Source organism: Lemur catta, chromosome 4, assembly GCF_020740605.2.
Source record: "Lemur catta isolate mLemCat1 chromosome 4, mLemCat1.pri, whole genome shotgun sequence".
In the NCBI taxonomy this organism is placed as follows: domain Eukaryota; kingdom Metazoa; phylum Chordata; class Mammalia; order Primates; family Lemuridae; genus Lemur; species Lemur catta.
Genome location: NC_059131.1, coordinates 37,598,325 through 37,617,892, shown reverse-complemented (window position 1 = coordinate 37,617,892; position 19,568 = coordinate 37,598,325).

The window sequence follows — 19,568 nt, the reverse complement described above, 5'->3', positions numbered from 1 at the left end:
ATTTCTCTAGTTAATGCAGGTATAAGAGAATGAGGTGAGTGTGTACTGAGCAGATATGTGAGATTGTTATAATTCAATAAATAGTATATGCTCATTATCATATGTTTTACCTTCTTTCTCACAAGTGTTGTAAGAAAAAGTCTAGGTATAGGAGGATTGTGGTTATTGAGTTAAGGTTGTACTGTAAGAAAAAGGGAGAAGATATTTTAGATTAAATCCTAAATATTCCCAGGGTTTTATAGAAGCAAAATAGGCCAGACCCTTTGGGGTCTATGCATGTATAATAGCCTGAACTTTGGAGCAATCAGAGAGAGAAAATTTCAAAGAATTGAGTTGTTGGCAGATTACAATTAATAACCACTGTTTAGAGCTTTAAACACCTGTACTCAGCCCTTACCATTGCCAGTATCCCCTGCCACTCTGCTGTGAGTTTTTGCTACTTTGTCCAGATGTCATTCTTAAACACTTAATCAAATACGTATTCCCCAAACCAAGGTACTTGGGCCATATGGTTGATGGTTTATCCAGAACTACTAATTTATTTACTTGCTTTTTATATGTGTATGGTGGGGGTGGCTGTTATATACCACTTGACTAAAAAGGATAGACAGATGGTAAAAGCCAGTGGAAACAAAGGTTAAAATATTCATAACCATGATTCCTCATGTGACTGAACACAAATCTAAACAGTATTGCCTGCTAGATAGTCTGCAGTTGGAGACTTTCCAACATCCCTCCTAAAATTACATTTATCAGGTTATCTCCATTTTCTCATATTGATGCTCCCTCCACCCCAATAAGATTGGGTTCCTCACTGTTGCCTGATCATTCACTATATTTCCATGCCTTTGTTTTTGTTCATGCTACCACCTTCGCTGTGATGCCATCCCTCCACATCTTCACTGATCCAAATCTGGCCATCCTCCAAGACAAGTTCAGGTTGTGGGCCAATTGTATTCTTCCCTAACCACCTTGGACTATTATCAGTCTTTCCTTCTTGTAGACAGTACAGTGCTCACTGTCTATATGTGTCATTTAGTAATTGCATCATCTCATTTACACAGCTAACTTTTTTATTCCCAGGTTTTCTCTTTACAAAAAGATTGTACTCGTTTGTGTTATATACTTCCTAGAACCCACAGTATGCCTAGTTCTTTGTCTTGCCCAGAGCTGGTGATCAATTCATATTTGTTGATTGATGTAAAATATAGTTAGTAGTATTTATTTCTAATGGAGACAAACTCATGTTTAAGGGAATATAATGATTTCTTCTTAAACAAAGCACCATAATGTGAATACTGTTCATGGTGGCCCTAGGGGCTTAAGTTTTATACTGTATTATTTTTCTGTTTAAATATTAATAATCTTGTACCATAGAAACTGCCTTTTAAAATTTATTGGCATTGATTGGGGTCCATTCTAGGCTGTGATAGATAGCTTTGATTTAGGGCTTGGCGCCACAATAGCAATTGAGAGTGGAAACAAAGTGGAGCCTTTGTCAATAGGTCAAAAGACTGAGAATACAAATAATAAATTAATATTATAATTTTTATCTTCAAAACAAAATAAGGACATATTAACAAACGTCATCTCAGAAACTAGTATGCAGTTGTTTAAACAAAGCAGGCAATTTTTGAGACATAAATTTACACTACATGTAATCAGAATCAGTGCTCCTAGGTATATGTTCCACAGCATATTTTGTATGCTTACTAAAGTCTATTTAGTGTACTTACTAAATATAAAATGTGGGGGAAGTTGTCAGACATCCATTTATGTTTCCCTTTCCCATACTTCTCTCCTTAGTCCTATGTTTTCTGATCTTTTATTCCCAGTGCCCGCTGGGGCCTGTCTTCTTCCTATGCAGATGATGGAGTTTCCTTCTTTCTCTGTGCCTAACTCCACACATTTAGAACAAACACTCTTTCTAACACTTGTCAGATCAATCTCTTCCATCATGGAGCTGCCTCAGCCAACACCCATATTCATAGACTATACGTGTTAAACCTCCCAGGAGTGTTTGTATTTATTTTCTGTAATCCAGAGGCTACTTGATAAGAGGCTACTACTTTTTGAATTGTGCAGTAGGAGGAGAGAATTTTGGAGATTTCCAGATGTTTTCTGAAAACAACCACCTAGTATTTACTGGAAATAAAGATATATCTGATTATAAATTAAGGATAAAAGCATTTTAAACATACATTCACTTAAATAATGATGAACAAACACAGGAATCATTATTGCATTCATTACATTCAACATTTTCAAAGGACTTGGGCTCTAATATTCTAACATTTTTTTTTTTTTTTACCAAGAGTGCCTGAGCTATTGGCCCATATGACACTAGATTTTTTTGTTACATTAATTCACTGCATTCTAAATACATGAAATTCTTTCAAAATTAAAGTTAAATTTTAAAAATTAAAATTCTGTCTGTGCCAGTACTATTTTTTAACCCAATATTTTTCTGTCCTTGTTGATTGTGGGGGTTGTGAGAATTACCCATCTCGAGAACACAAGGCATCTCTTTACTGTATATCTGAGAATCTGCTGCCAGTAATATTTGTAATAGGTATTTTCTGTGACATCAACAGTACTGACTTTGCTTTGTGCTACACTCTCATGAACAAATGGTTAGCTGATTCTGTTTCCTCTTCTCCGCTCCTATTAACTCCCCATTTCTCCCACCTGTTGAGAAAGAAAAAAGAGGTGAGGAATTTGTGAGAGTAAGTAGTTCATGTGTCAGAAACATCAGATAAAGGGTACGACATTAGAGATGACTCGGTGAGTTCCAAATGCTGCAGAAGTAGGACTCTGGGACTTTTGATTTCATGCTTTACAATCTTTAGAGAAGGGCCATGACTTCCCAATGGGTTTGGCAGAAAATTTCCACAAAAAAATGGAATCTGTTGAAAATTCTTTATTTAAATGGGATTCCCTGGTTGTGTCTCAGCCAACTCCCTAGCAGAGCTTGTGGATCCTTTTTCAGTGGCTCTCTAGCCTCACTCTAAGAAGGATGAAATGGTCATTTGGTCAGTAAGCTAAAAAACCAGGACCTGTGGAATGTTTTTGGTAAAATTGGCAATATATGGTACTGCTTTTGTGCCAGCTTTCAGCTCTGGTTCTGCATCTTTTCCTCCTGTACTGAGATGTTTTCCTCTGCATCACACTAAGACCATCATTGAAAACAAGATTCTTCTGTTTTACTTACTATAGAAAGGTTTCACAATTAAGCACTGTAGCTGTTTTCTCTGGAAAATAACTCATTTTATTAAAAATAAAGAGCTATAATCCATGACTACCTAATTATTTTTTATGTTTGTTAGAACAATAAAGTAACACAATATAATCATGTAAACATGGATGAAAAATAAAATGATTTAAGATGACTACTGAGCCATTTCACATTTTACAAAAGCATATAAACAATTCTCACTCATTCATCCATAGTTAGCAACGTATATAATTTGACATTTATTTTATGTTGTTTCTAACACTACCACAAATTAACATTCTTAGAAAAGTTTTTTCAAGTACAAAATTTAATATTTATATTTAGTGGTATAGACTTAATGCAAATAGTTTCTCTTAGATATTGGAATATTTCAAAAATAAAAGAGAAAGAATACTTATGAATACTGAGCAAAAAAAATATTTGCATAGATTTTTTTTTTAATTATCGGTGGTACATGACTAAGTTCTATGTAGACTGATCAAAACCTTAGTAATGGTCATGAGTGAGATGAATCAGAACTGCCTCAATTTTCTAGGGTGTTTTTGACTAAAGATGCAATGCAGATAGATAAGGGAAGCAGTGGAAACACTAGAGGGAGTTAGTCTGGTATTGATGGAAAACCTATCATTGATCCGTAAAAGTCCAGATTTTTTTTTTCCTTTTTAAATTTACAGTCTTCTGTATTAATTTTCTCCAGTGCAATATTATTAAATGAAAATAGATGAAACTTAATGACAACAGCTTTTCTGAAGAGTTAAATATCAAGGAAAAGCAGTGATGGACATGATTTTTACACCGAGAGGGATGAATGAAGTAATTAAGCTGGCCTCCATAATGTCACTGATTCTGGCTCATGTGCTAGCATGCCTTTAAGATATTTAGATAAAAATATAATATGCAGTCACAGAAAGGGTAACACACATATATTCATAGAAAAGGATCAAATGAAAAGTCAAATTCCCCTTTTCTTGACCCCCCCACTCTTCCTTCTTTTTCCCCTTTTAATCACTTTTACTTTTAATTCTTCTGTCATTGGTGCTTCTTGATTTGTCACCTCTACACACTATCACTTCACAAGATGTGAAGACTTGTGTACATTTAACCTACCACCCTCTTCCTTCATCCCTTTCTCCTTTCTCCAACTTATGTTACCTTTATTTCTTCTCATGTTTACACTTAAATTGTTCAATACTGTTCTTAACAATCCATTTCTGGGTCCACTACCTTGATTCTGTATCAGTTGAATTTCCACATTGTAAGAGGAGAAAAATTACATACCCACACCTCTATGCCTTTCATTCTTTCCTGTTTTTAATTGTCATTATTTTATGTGGGCACATTCTGAACCATTTATATTCTTCCCTGTAAATATGTCAAAGCTTTCAGTTTGGCTTTAGTTTTATTCTAAACATTAAATCTCATTTATTAGGGTGTACGATATGATAGTGTAAAGATTATTAATTGTAAAACCAAGTAGTATAACTGGATCTGTAGGAAAATGAATATAATCTTATGTCAGGAAATCTGTACCATTTGAATAACATTCTAAGAATAAAAAACAAATGGATTGTCTTAGTGCTTCAAAAGAAATTGATCAATGCCAGGCACATGAGGTGGGAGTTCCCACCTGTAATCTTAGCACTTTGGGAGGCTAAGGTGGGAGGACTGCTTGAGGCTAGGAGTTTGAGTCAAGTTTGAGCATGAGCGAGACCCCATCTCTGCAAAAAGTAGAAAAAATTAGCTGGGCATATTGGCACGTGCCTGCAATCCTAGCTACTTGGGAGGCTGAGGCAGGAAGATCACTTGAGCCCAGGATTTTGAGGTTGCAGTGAGCTACAATGGTACCCAGGCAACAGAGTGAGACCCTATCTCAAAAAAAAAAAAAAAAAAGTGCTCAAAATGCTTGAATATTTTGGTGTGATTTATGCAAAAATCATGATTTCACCACACTGCCACTTTTTACAAAATTTTTTATTGCCATTATTTCTTATTTTTGGTAGAAGAGCATTGAAGCCTTCCCCTTATCCAGTAAGTAGCATCCTCTTTATTCTCAAAGACATTTTTCATTCTAGTTTAAACTAACATTTGCTGTTTTTCTGAACAATTATAATCCTGAGGGTTCATTAAACCCCAAGGTTACTTAAACTATTTATTAAATCCCATGTCTTTCTTGGCTTCATTTTTTATTTTGCTACAGTAGTTTCTAAAGGTGGTAGTATTATTTTTAAGAAAGGAGTACATAGAGGATAAACGTTTTCAGAATTTACAGGTTTGAAAAATATTTTTTGTCTCAAATGGATTGAAAATGTGGTTGGGCATAAAGTAATTCTGGCATCAGAATTATTGCCATTCAGAATTTCTTATCAATATACTTGGTGTCGATAAGAAAACTAGTATAATGACTCAGATTCTTACTTTTTCGTAGGCAACCTATATGCCCTGCAAGTCTTTTAGTGTCATCTCTTTATCCTTGATACTCACACTGCTCTATTTAAATGTGAGTATTTTATCACTTCAGTAAATGTGTGACTAAGATGATGATCTCTTACTCAAGACTCTCTCTGTTCTAATGCTGAGTGTGCCACTTATTAATTGTGGGACCTTGTGAAAGTTAAAAATCAAACCTCACTTCACTTTGTTCAATTATAAAATATGAGAGTTTAACCCTTAGGGTTGAGTGAAGATTAAATAATATGATATAATATAGAATTGTTGTAAATATTAATATAACACATACAAAGGACTCAAAAACATTAGCTATTTTTATTTAATTTTGTTCAGCACTTGGCAGATGCTTTCAAACACCTTCCAGGCCTTTCCTTAGCTCAAATTTTTTCTTTTATTATTTCTTTGATAATTTCTTCCCATTCATTTCCACAGCTTTCTCCTCCTGGACTTCCTGCTAAATAGATATTGTTCTTTCAGTATTGATTCTCTATACTGCTTATTATTTCTATTTTTTTTCTAAAATATAAAAGAGTTTTTGCCATTTTTCCTGAGATTTTTTTAAAAATCATGATTACTGGAACACTTTCTATTTTTGTCATATCTTTAAACAAGTATGTTTTTTGTTTTCTTGTTATTTGACAAGGAACAAAATGATAGCCTGTTCTTGTTTATTTGGATGCAATTTGCTTGCAGAAATTGAACAGAATGTCTCTGTGGATACTAATAAGAATTTTTAAAACATTCTTTCTTTTCCATGAATTAAATTTTTTACCCTAATGGGTAGTAGTTGTACTTGGTAATCTTGGTCTTTTGCCCTGTTTTGTATTGTTGGGTATTTTTTTTCCATATGTCAGGTGTTCATTGATTGTGTATTAATATTTATGGATGAAGAACTATGTTGGCTGATACATGTTAATGACCCTGGTTTTCTCTCCAGTTGGTGAGTCTATTCCTTCAACATTTCTGTCCCCTGGATAGGAGGACTTATTATGGGCTCCAGGCAAGGGGCTGCATCTACCAAAGAACAAGTTTCTCTTAAGGGCTTATCAGTGGAGGTGTGAAGAGAAACATGGCATCTCCCATACTGAGACAGTGAAAAGTTTATTTTGGAAATGGACCATTTAGCATATTTTCCACTTGATCTCTCTGCCTTTCCTTTTTTTTCTTCCATTCTACCACATTTCTGTTTACAGTCTCAAACTATGCTTTGTTTCTTTCTCTCATGCTCATCAATCACACCAGGGATTTTAGCCTTTCCCAGAATTTACCTAGTCCTAACCTAGACACCAAACATCCTGCTATGATATCTACATACAAGTAATGATGGAAAGACTATCATGACTGTTTGAAGTCTAGTGCTATCTCAAATCTTGACTCAGAATATAGAGAACTGGTTATAGGGATTATTCAGTCTACTTTCAACTGTCATCAGAAGTAAAAGAACAGGCTGGTAGTTCAGGTCAGATATAGACCAATGTTTTTAATGCTTTACTGTGTTCTTTTCTTGACCAACCTAGAGCAAGATTGGATGCTATTCCCCTGTCCATCTCTTTCACCACACCCCATAGTTAGGTGGCTCAGGACAATTAACTATGCGGTATATGGAGCTTTTCCTAAGGACTCTCATTGGAGTGGTCTCTTGAAATAAGAGGTACCTCCAGATTGTTTTCTCTTTATGCAGACTCAGTTGCTATGATGGTAATCAATGAAGTCCAGGAATTTGCCCCTATAATTTTTCTCTTTCCCATCCCCACATTACTCCAGTTTCCAGGACTAGGTTTTGCTTTTATTTATCCCTACCCTGAAACACACTCATGTCTGGTTTTTAGCTTCCTAAAGACAAACCTTTTGAATGAAAACCTCTGACTTGTTTCCAACCAACCCTTTCCTCCAACCCGTTCCTAGTTACTGCCTTTTATCAATATCCCTTTGGAGCCCTTGAAACTTCCACTGCCAAAACCACATATGAACTTAGATTTGGTGCTTGGAGAACATAGAAGAAATTTCATGGGTGGCTCACCACCCAGATCTGCTGCTACTCAGCCCTCCTTCTTCCTCAGCCACTGTTGTGCTGCTCCATAAGCCTTGGGATATGATACACATACCCATCTCACTCACCCATACCCCACATCTCATCCAGTGCTTTTATTGTACCAGCTCTTTTCCTAAAAATATTCAATGGTAAGGAAACTCGCAGCTTCTTAGTGACAGAGCCAGCACTAAAACTGAAGTCTTCTGACACATAATAGATTATAACTATAAGTTTATATTATATTTATAAATATATGGCATATTTCAACAAAATAATAAGCATGAAGATAGTTAACATTCTTTAATCTCTTACTATAAGCCGGACCCTCTACTAAGTGGCATATATCCTATGTGTCATTCATTCCATACCATACTATGTATGAAATAGGGACTATTATCATTCCCATCTTCTAGATAAGGAAGCTGACACTTTCTGTGGTGTGATAATTACAATTGGAACCAAGGGCAAAGCATGAGTAAGAGAGGATCATAACTCAGAATGAAAGCCTAGTTTTTGCTATCATAAAGAGGAAAGGAAGAACTAAAATGCAACAGTTATACAAGTTTGAATTTATATTTTATTCTCATTTATGTTTGTCATGACAGCTCAGTGGGCTGTCATGCCATAAGCTAAAAATGAAGCTGAAAAATGCCTTTGGTGAATACATTTTAAAACATTGCCTCTCTTTATGGTTTTATTTGGGTTAGATGAAGAGACAGAAGTGGCTTACTGCCTAACATTGCTAAACCAGGGCATCCAGATGTTTGCACTCCTATTCATGTTCCTGCTTATTTTCTTAGCTATGAGTTCTCAATTCCTCCTTCCTGGGCTCGCCTTCCAAGACTCTGAGGCCAGAATAAGATTGACAATGAGGAAACTTCATGATTGTGGATCAACACTGTTATCGCCTGGCGTCTAAGAACGAGTGAATGCCAGGCTTTGTGTCTCAGGGGTCAGGGGAAGAAACTACTAAACACAGTCATTCTGAAGAAACCGACAGATTGCCTTGGCCCCCTCCACGATTAACCTTCTCTTCATCTGGATGCTTTTTATCTGGCTTGACTGTGTTTTTGCTTTAAATTGGCAGTCTGAGCATTTTGTGGGGAGAAGAGACAAGAGAGGGAATGTGACTTGAAATATGGTTGTGGGTGTTTTTTTAACAAGTTCTCTAAAAACCTTAAAAAAGACCTTTTTAAAAAACTCTCTGTGAATTACCTTCTTTTACTTTAAAAATACAGAATATTCAATGTTTCACACTAGTTCATGGGCTACACCCTTTAGGATAAAGAAGAGCGGTCTCATTTTATGCACCCAACTAAAATGGAATAATTTATTTCCTTAAAAAGAAACTACTACTAAAGTCAAAAGTATTAGAACATATAGAACATGTATGTCAGACACATTAATGTAAAGATAACATTTATCAACTTTTTAAATAAAGCTCTATGTAAAAAGATTGGAGAACAATCCATACTTTTAAAATGACATCTTTAATTTTTCAAATGTAACTTTTTTAGTCATCCTTTACTTTTCTTTCAAGAACACTGGGAAATTGTCATTTCGAAAGTCAATTCCAAAACATCTTTAAATTGTGAACCATATGGAAAAAAGCAAGAACCTTTGAGCAAAAATTAAAAGACAGTGAAGAATCCATAACAAAGCAAGTCTATTGCATTGAGTTTGGATTCTAAAGTGTTTTCATGGGACTCTCAACATGGTAGAGATTACCTGTCAGGGAACTGCATTCATTTACTCAAATCAAGCAGTCATATATCTAGCTGTAACCATTTGCACTCCTGTTTAATTCCATCTTGGCTTTCAAATGAAAGATATTGAGGTTCCCACTGTCTGTGTCCACAATATGGTAGGCTCAATTTTGAAAAATAGAAAATATGCCATTGCAAAATCAACATATGGTTCCTGCATAATATATATCTGCCTGAACCTTGCAGTGAGCATATGGTAAAAAAAAATTGTAGACATGGTGGTAGAGTCAAGAACAAGAAACTGACTTTGGTGCTGACTGCCTTTCCATTTGCTACTGTAGAAGGGCATCAAGAAATTATTTGCTTTTACACATACATGCACACTGACTGACAAAAAATATTTAATAAAAACAGTATATCTGTTCAGTTGCAAAGTGGCAACCTAATTCTTTATTCTTTATTCAGAAATGTCAGTAAGAAATAAGAATATATATGGCTCCTGATAAAATATGGCATTTTAGAAATGATTCTTCTAGTACATTTTTCAAATTGGCACAGTAAACATTCTTTGGGGTGTCTTTACAATTCAGGAGCCATTTGCTTTTCTCCAGTAACTGAACTCTGAGCCACAGTTGGATTCTCCACCAACCATGGTCAAATTTAAACTATGTGATCCAATCCCCTGACCATACCTGATTACTTCAACTGAGACAAGCTAATTCTCTCTCCTAGAAATTGAGCATTGGGATTGAGCAAGAACAGGTCATTTTGTTTTGAGTATCACTAGCAGTGATATGGAAACCTGGAATGTGTGGGGTAGTCAGGGATTCCCTATATGGATAAAGGAGAAAGAGAGAGGTTTCTAGTTGTTCTAGTGTCTGCATAAGACCTAACCCCAGCTGACTTTTATACTCTATCATGTACTATTTTGTTTTTAGAATTCATTTCCATTTTTGCTTAACTAGTCTTCAGATTGAAAATTAATAGTGTGTTGGTATCTTACGGGGGCATAAATTATAAATACCAAGATGGAGAGGAAAGGAAAGCTGGAAACCTTTGAGGATTGCCTTTTTACCCCCCTGGTTTATTATACACTGCTCCCTAATTCCTTAAACTAAATTCATTTCTCCAAACAGAGAGCTTCATTAGTGAAAAATATCTTCTTAACCTTCTTTTTTAACTTCTTTCCAGCCCCCACCAGCACAGTTCTGTGGTTCATTGGAAGGCAACTTATATTTATTATTTATTTTATAAATGCTTTTCAAATTAATTTCCCATAATTCTAAGTGAGGTGATTTCCATTTTTTTTTTCCCTTTTCCTTCGCTTCTTCCACTGCCTTTTTTCCCCATAGGTAAGGAGTTTAGGGAACTCACAGAACACTAAAGAGAAGGCAAATTCACCATTCAGAAGGAATTTCTGCCTTCATTTGGAATGTGTCATTGAAATTTATTGTTGAATGGTTGGCCATTCTTGAGAAAGTGCCCTTGCAATCATATGATTCAGTGATTAGTAAAAATGGACTGCTAATGATTTAAAAAAAAAAAAAAAAGAGGAGCTATTTTAAGTTTTACAGAGTCAATCTATGTAATGTAATCATTTAGTCATGTACAGTTTGTTTCTGTAATGAAAAGATAGGCTCCCAGTGTCAGACTTCTTTGTAAAAATGAATGTTTCTACATTTTTCCTTTTTGAAAGAAGGAATTATACCACAGTCTCAACGGAGAAATTGCAGCACAGGTTCATTTTCTTAGTGGGGGAGAGACAGCCAACAAAATTCAGAGAATTTAGTGAGAGTAACAGAACAGTACAAATGGGATATTGTACAAGTCACAATAATTTCAGCTTTCTCTCTAATATAAAAAGACGGCTAGATTAAAGCACTGGGCCACCCACTGCTGGAAAAAAAAAAAGCTTGAATCCTCGATACCTTTGATTCACTAGTTTGTGGAGGTGAGAATGTAGCTCTCACAGCATGTACTAGAAAAATAAGTTAAATTTCATCTTCTCATCCCTTCCCACCTTTTGCCTACAGAATATTTCTAATTTGAGTTTTTACTAAGGAAATGTCAGCCTAATATCTACATAAACACTTCATTTACTTTTGTGGGGGTTTTGAGCTTTTATTCTTCCGTTTGGGAATGAGATACATTTTATAGTTTTTGTTAGATTTATTTTTGTGTGTTTTTGTTGTTGTTTTTATTGTTTTATATTTGCAACAGTAGTGGGTTAGAGAGTGTTCCTTCTTAAAATATAGAACATAATTTCAGAAACAATTAAAATAACTATAATGTGTTTGCTGCATAACTTCAAACTATAATTCCTTAGCCATTTGTTCATTCTTCTTTTTTCACTTCACTGAATGGTGCAAGGTACTTCATTTTTAAAACAAAGGATTATACTTATAAATAAATCATTACAATTCTTTGTCTTACAAGTTCATCCTTTGCCTCTGAAAAGTGTTTTGCCACAAAATATATTAGCTACCAAAGGATCAGGGAAATATTATTAATATATATACAACTAACTCTTCTGCACATGATCAATAGATGAAATTCAAGACTACACTTTTGGTTTTTGCCTTCAACCCTAACTTTTCCTAACTATGAGTTACTCCTGAGCATTTTATAAGAACACCATTTGGACAGTTATTTTTGTCTGACCCTTCAATTATTGCTTCTAGGCAGATTTTTCATCTTGGCAGCAACTTACTCTATACAGAACCAGCACCTGATATTTCTTATAAGATGAAAACTCAGAGTTCTTCACACAGGAATAAAGTCAGGAGGATGGTAGCTGACATTCTCCAGAGAACAAGGCTCCAAACCAAGTTGTTAATGGTGGGACATGGCCTCATTCACTTCCCTCACATTAATGATCCATTGAGCTATGTGTCAACCTGTGGTACTTGGATTGCAATAAATATTTCCTGAGAAATAACGCCCTAAAAATAAAATATACATTAATAGTGTGTGGATATATTCAGTGAGAAACCATTGGTATAGTGTCTGCTCCCCATCACTTCTGTTTTGTCCAATCTGGGCCTGCATATTTGCAGTTAGTCTCCCAGGCCCGGCATCCTTGTTGATCACTGACCATACCGTTGCTAGCTTGGACTGCTACAAAGTGCATTTGATCATGTTTACATCCCTTGACTCTAATCACAGACTGTCATCTTCTTGCTTACAGGAAAAATCTTAGCACTTTCATAAAACCAGAGTAACATCCTGCAGATTTTAGGAGTTCACAAACCTGTCCCAGTCTGTTCTAAAAATGCGAAGTCCTTGAGTCCTCCTCATACAAGTTAATAGCATGATATTGGAAAGTCCAGTTTTCCTTCTTCCAAGAATCTTCCCTTCCTTCTCTTTATGTGCCCAAGGGTTCTGCAGTGCTTGAACTCCCTTGAGTGATGAAGGAAATCACCACTGGACCAGTCCCATCTCATTACACTGAGTGTGGTGAATGGATGCTAGAGACTCTATGCAAACTAACTTAGTAATTTGAGTCCTAAGCCAGAAAATGGACTGAATCTCCTTTTTCCATAGCTATCACATATACTAAAGTGTCATCATCTAAAATGACACATATTAAGGAGACGAATGCTCACTGCCCAGTGATTTCCTTAGTGGATGGGATCCAACCAAGTTATCTAGATTCCTTTGAATTAATTCCTTGGCCTCATGGGGAGGAAGTGGCCAAGATAATCACTTTTTATAGATAAGCAGTACTGCACTTACATGGCTCAGGAATGGTAAGTCTTTCTGGCAGAACAGAGAGAAAGATGAGTTTTTCTACATAAGTTTGGAACATATGAAAATGAGATACTTCTCCAAAAGATAAAGCTAACTTTAAAGTTATGGTTCAAAATTCACCAGTTAAGGCAGATTCTTTGGTTCTTTTTCTTCTGCCACCATCATCAGTGCTGAAGCCAAGCTTCTTTGTAATAGTAATTAGGGGAGCAATTATTTGCCAACAGTAGGGTCAGTAATAGGCCCTCAAGAAGGAACTATATATCTATAAATCTATTTGTTTATCATGTATATTACTTCATGGAATTCAAATCAGCCCCATGAATGCTAGGAAGACTGGGTCCAATGTCGACTACATCACAGTGGTAGAGCCACCAAGCCCAGTGGTAAACCACCTCTCAGAGTGGGATCACCTCTTTCTCCCAGAAAAACTGGGACATTTTCCCATTCATTTACCTCTTAAGTATGACAAATTTCTGGTGATATATAGTCCCCCCCATCTATTATTCAGCATGAGATGGCAATATCTGTTGCTAAAGAAGAGAACAAAAACAAATCACAACAATAAAAATGTAATAATAATAACACAATGATGGCATTACAATATTTTTTAAGAGCTTGCCTCAACCTACATTATGACCTTTATCTCTTGTCAATCCTTCAGTTGAATTCTACTCTTCAATAATGACATTATTTGTAATTCCACATACAAAAGGTCCTATTGTCAGATTGCTGCTACTGCTACCTGGAGTGCCCTCTTTCACTCCATGTTCATCTGGTGACATCTCACTTATTTTTCAGAAACCTGTTGAAGAAGGTTTTGCTGAGGTCCAGGAAGATCTTAACATTCTTTCTTTTTTGCTTGGCACGGCCTCTGTCAATGTACTGTTTTATGAATTGCACCATTTAACTATATGTCTGTAAATTCTATTTAATATGGACTATTCAGGGCAAGGAATGTTTCTAATTCAATTCATCTCTCTCTGTCTGTTGTCAAAACAGTGCCTGGAATACAATGAATCTTTAAATAGAAGTGTTTGTTTAATCAAAATCATTGAAAATCATTGAAAAAGGGAGACATTTAAAATAATTGATATTCTAATTAACTTAGTAACCTATACACCATAAAACTGATTGCAATGTTTGTTTAATTGCACACAATTATCTACATATAAAAGATTAAAACTACTCAAAACATAACTTCACATTTTATTAATATCAAACATGCACTCCACTATCTGCCATGCCATATCTGAGGATAAAACAAACCCTGCCACTATTGGCTGAGGCCTAGATCACAATTATTTATGCCAAGTGTGGTGAGGACTAGGTCTGCTAAGAGCACTCTCTGCATTGTGTCTTCTTCTTGTCACTGGCCCCTCGTCTACTGACTCCTTATAGTCTCTATATTATTGAGAGGACTGTATATTCCCCACTCATTGAGTTTCTTTGGGAAGAAAAGCGCGGCACACTCAGCTCTACTCCAAGTGTCCCCAAAGTATTTCCTCTGATGTAAAGGAGAAGTATCTGATGAGAGACTCTGGCAAAAGTAAGTGGGATTTTGTGGCTCAGCTCCTGCTAAATTATCTCTGGTCTACTCCCTGAAACACAAGGGACCTGCCCTTGCAGAGGTGTCGTGCAAACACCCAACAGAGCTGGGAGCTGGTTAGCTAAGTCTGCCTACTTCACAGAAAAAGCATTAGTAAAGCCCTTAGCTATACATAGAAACCCTGTCTTCCATGCCAAATTTTGTCCTGTTTAAAAAAATAATTGGGAGGCCATTTGGCTGAGGCAGCTCCAGTGCCCTGGGTTCCTATATAAGCAAATCAAAACCCAACTCAGTGTAAATGGTACAATGAAACTTAAAGCTTAACCAATCAGGAATTGCAAATTAATCTCTAATTAGAGACTTCCCACTGGAATGATCCAAATAAGGTGACTGCAAATATTTTCTTCACCTTGCATCTGCATTCACCTTGTAAAAGCCTCTGCTCCCACCCCCGGCCCCATGATTCTTTGTCAGAGCCCAGGAACTGCTTGTGGTCTGGAGCTACGTGATTTATGAATCGCTGTCTGTTCAAACTCTTTAAAATTTTAATGTGCTTAAGTTTATCTTTCAACAGTTTGTAATATAGACAGTTTTGTTAAATCACTGCTTGCCTCTTGTGTCCATCTTTCAATTAGCTTTGAATTCTAGAGAGGAAAAATGTTTATAATTCACTGACCCTTCCCTCTAGAACCCCAATAATTAATTATTCCATAGTGTAGCAATTGTTCCATGGTGAAGTAGCTTTCTTTGGTTTCTACTTGTGATTTTTTTTCCCTCCTACGTTCTCTAAATCTGTGTCACAAGAGAATGACAGACTCTGTAGTCTGCCTCTTGGTTTAACATTGAGCCAAACTGTCACCCAGATTTTCTTTCCACAAGAAATCCTTGGTCATTCACAAGCGGAATGCTGAAAGTTTTACTTGAAAATTTGCAAATTCTCTCCACATTCCTAAATCTATCTGACTCCTCTGGTTAGCTGCCCAATATTAAACTGGTACTCCTACCCCCCCCCAAAAAAAAAATCAATAGCATCTGTCAAAATTCTTTAAAATATTCTGAATATTTGATTATGTTTGCCTGAAGGAAGTGATAGGTTCATTTTATTTTGTAAAAAAGGTATAGTTCATGATTATTAAAATTATTATAAAGCAACTATTTATAGAGTATAAATACACTAAACATCTTATAAATAGAGAGGGCAATCAATGTTTACCTTCCCCTCCATATTTGGACATTTTTGGCCAAATAGTCATTGGTGAGTCTGATAACCTGTCCTGAAAAACCAGTTCCTAAGTTTACAGTCACACTTTTATATACATTTTTTCGTGGATAGCCCAATCTAAATAATGTTAGCTTCCCATCCATGCTATGAAGTGTCTTAAATAGACCCTAAAGCATAGCCTTCTTTTCTTTTATGGAAAAGTCCTTAGTCTTTCACCAAACCAGCTAATGTACCCATCCAAATCTCATAACCCTTATCTCCCTCCAACTACATGAGTGATTTCATTAATGCAGCTTCTCCTGTTAAAACTCATGGAGACACCATCTATCAGGAAGGTGGTTTTTCCAAAGTGGAGTTACTGTCATTTCCTAAGCCTGAAAACTCCACTGAACATTTGGTGGCAGAGAGAAACTGTGTACTTCCTTGGGGAAAAGTAAAGCCCTTTCATTTTTGGCTTCTTTTAGGACTTCCAAATATGTCTCCCTTCAGTTGCCTTGGTGATTCCTTCTTTGCTCATCTGCCATCGCAGGTGGTTCTTACTTTTCACCTGCTTCCTCTCCCTCCGTTGTTACTGAGTGACTTGGCTCGTAATGATGGAAACACAAGAGGCTTCAGAGGTCACAGATGCCTGTAGGACGAGGTTGATGAAAAACTTTTCTGCGAGAAAGTTCACTTCAGTGAGTATATTTGCAGGCGGACAGGGGTGCAGCAGAATGACTTTTGATCCCACCACACTACTTGCTAAGCCTGATAGTGGTTGATTATCATTTGCTTTGGAATGAGAACACAGCTGTCTATATTGAAGGAAAATATAAGCATTGGAGGCAAGTATTCCAGTCACCTTTGGAGTTGATGTCAATGTTTCCCACATCAACATAACTTAACACATTCAATGTTTCTTTCATAGTTGTAAAGACAGCCCTCCACCTCAAAGCTAGTATTCTCTCCTGAGAGCAGCTTCAGAAATAGCATGTCACTCTTTATTCACAGGGACTGCCCAGTGCTCTTCAGCCCCTGAGATAAAACTCAGAGGTTACGCTCAGCTTATTTCTCTCCCACATTCTGCTGGGAAGCCTTCCTCAGTTTGGCATTGCTTTCTCTCCCCTTTGGTTAGGCAGTGAATATGAAGAAGCATTCATTATGCAGATTTTCAAACTGTAATCTAGCCCTCCTTTCATCATCTGTGCTTGCCTCTATGTCACAGAAATAGCACATGAACTCTATTCAGTATATTTACCTGATTTTTAAGTTTTAAAATTCTGGTGGGATTTTAGTAGCCAGAAAGCAGCATTGTTCTCTGACAATATGCAATGGTTTAGGAGTTCTGTATTTACTTGGATGCCTTTTTCTTCCAGGTCAAGAATTTGGAATATTTTCTTGAGGAAAATGGAAAAATGTTTTAATAAGTTTGCCTGTGAATGTCCTTGGCTTGTCTCTTGCTGCCATAATCAATTTGAGCTATCTTTATATATAATTCATTTGCTCCTCCATCTTGTGCATTCAACACTGCTTCTATTTCCACTTGTGTGAAGGTCATTTCTTTGGACCACAAAACATTCCTTTCTTATTAGTCTTTTTTTGTTTGTTGGCATATATTAGCATCTAGTACTTGTTTTTAAACGGACCTGTGTTGGGAACTAGGTTAGAGTCTTGCTTTGTTCCCACCTATGAATGAAAATCCAATCCCAGACAGGGTCTTTCTGTTCTGCGGTGAACAAAACATGGAGCAAGCTGAGAAAAGAATGAGGTTTAATCCTGGAGTATTGCACCAGAATCAGTATGTCAGGGTCCCTGTTGGAGCCTCTAACTAGAAGCATGACCTTAGTTAACCACTTCACCTGTCTTCTAAGCCACAGCATCCTTCTGTGTAAAATAAGGATGTTGGACTATGTGCTTTCAAAAGGTTATTCTGATTCTAAGTTGTCTAGGTTTCTAAGCATCTTTGTTGCTGGTGTAGCAAAGAACATTAATTTATTATAAATCAAAACTACCTCTGCAGAATAATAAAATTCTTTCATATGCTGACTGATTTTCTATAATATAGATTTTATTATCATGTAGAAGAAGTTGTCTTACAAGTATATAAAACACTGTGCTATTTCTAACATCCCAACAAAACCCAGCTCTAACATATTTATGTGTGTTATCTCATAACTCTTTGTATATTCTTTTTTCACATGAAGATTTTCCATATTAGTTTCTCATGACCTTGAAGGGGAAGATATCAGATTATCTAATTTAGGCAAAGGAGATGGGGAAAGAGAAATTCTTAATACAAGTTATTCTTTCAAGCAGTTATATGAGTTCCTATACTCTATGTAAATACATAAATTCTATAGGTCAGAATCCCATTTTCTTAAGTAGTAATTTTGTAAAGACTTATGTTGTTGATTATCAAACTGTCCAAAAAAATGTTACCTATAGAAATTTCTAGTATGCATAGCTTTATATCTGAGAAAATTTTCAGAAACCTCAAAATTTTATAATAGGTATAACCATGCGTAAATTCAGTTGGAAATAATGAGAAGAGGAGGATAACTGCAGGTTGGAGTAGAAAAAGAAGACAATGAGTAGACTGTTCCACATACAACCCCAACTACTTCAAGGGGGTTTGAGAACAATAAGGAAAGCTAAGAATATATAAGGACCTTAGCATTACATTTCTGCTTCTCTAAGGAAGAAAATTGTGTGTCTGGAATCACAGTGGGGCACAGAAAGCAAATCCCTAAAAATAAAAAAAGATATTGATATCTGGATAGAGGAGTAGACTTGGAAAAACAGCCCTCAGTATGTGTGATATCTACAACAAACCAAGACAGGTCTGCATGTTCAAAGTTCACACTGAAGGAGAACGAACACCCAAAAAGTTTCTAGTGAACAGTGCAGTGAATGTAAAATGCATAGTTACTACTAATAGGTTAACATGTTAAATGCATTGAAAATCTGCCTAGTTTTCTGCATATTTTAATAAACAAAAAAAATATTCAATCGATTCTTTCTCAACTCCAGTGGCCCTAACTTCAATTTTTGTATAAGGTTTTAAGTTCAATGTTGGGAATGGAAGCTTGTGTTTTTAAAACAACAATAACATCTTGTAAGTGTGTTTGCCTTTTGAATTTCTGTTTTGTTTGTTGTGGCTTTTTCTTTTTTTTTCTTTTTTTTGGAGGAAGGAGGCTCTCATTTGATCCATTGGAAAGTCCCAAGAAATAGAATATTTTCTTTTTCTCAAACAAGGAAACTTACCATCATAAAGGTTCGATGACTTGTCTATGACTTGTCACAAAGCCAAGGAATGGCAGAGATGGGACCAATGCCAAAATGTCCAGCTTCTTAAACCTTTACTAGATACCCATATTTCTCCCATCATCATTTTTTAAATTAAAAAAAATTATCCACTTCAAATTTGGAATAACCAAAACAGCTTTGCTCCCTACTTTTGCTATGTAGTCTCTCCACAATGTCTTTTAAAATCATCTGCCAGCTGTGTTATGGTGAAAATTATCCTGTCCCTTGACTTGAAATCCTGAACTTAAACCACAACTATGCTGCTAAGGCCTATGAGCTCTTAGGCAGGCATTTAAACTAAGTTTTTGTTTCTTTATAGCAAAATGGCAATCAAAATATCATCC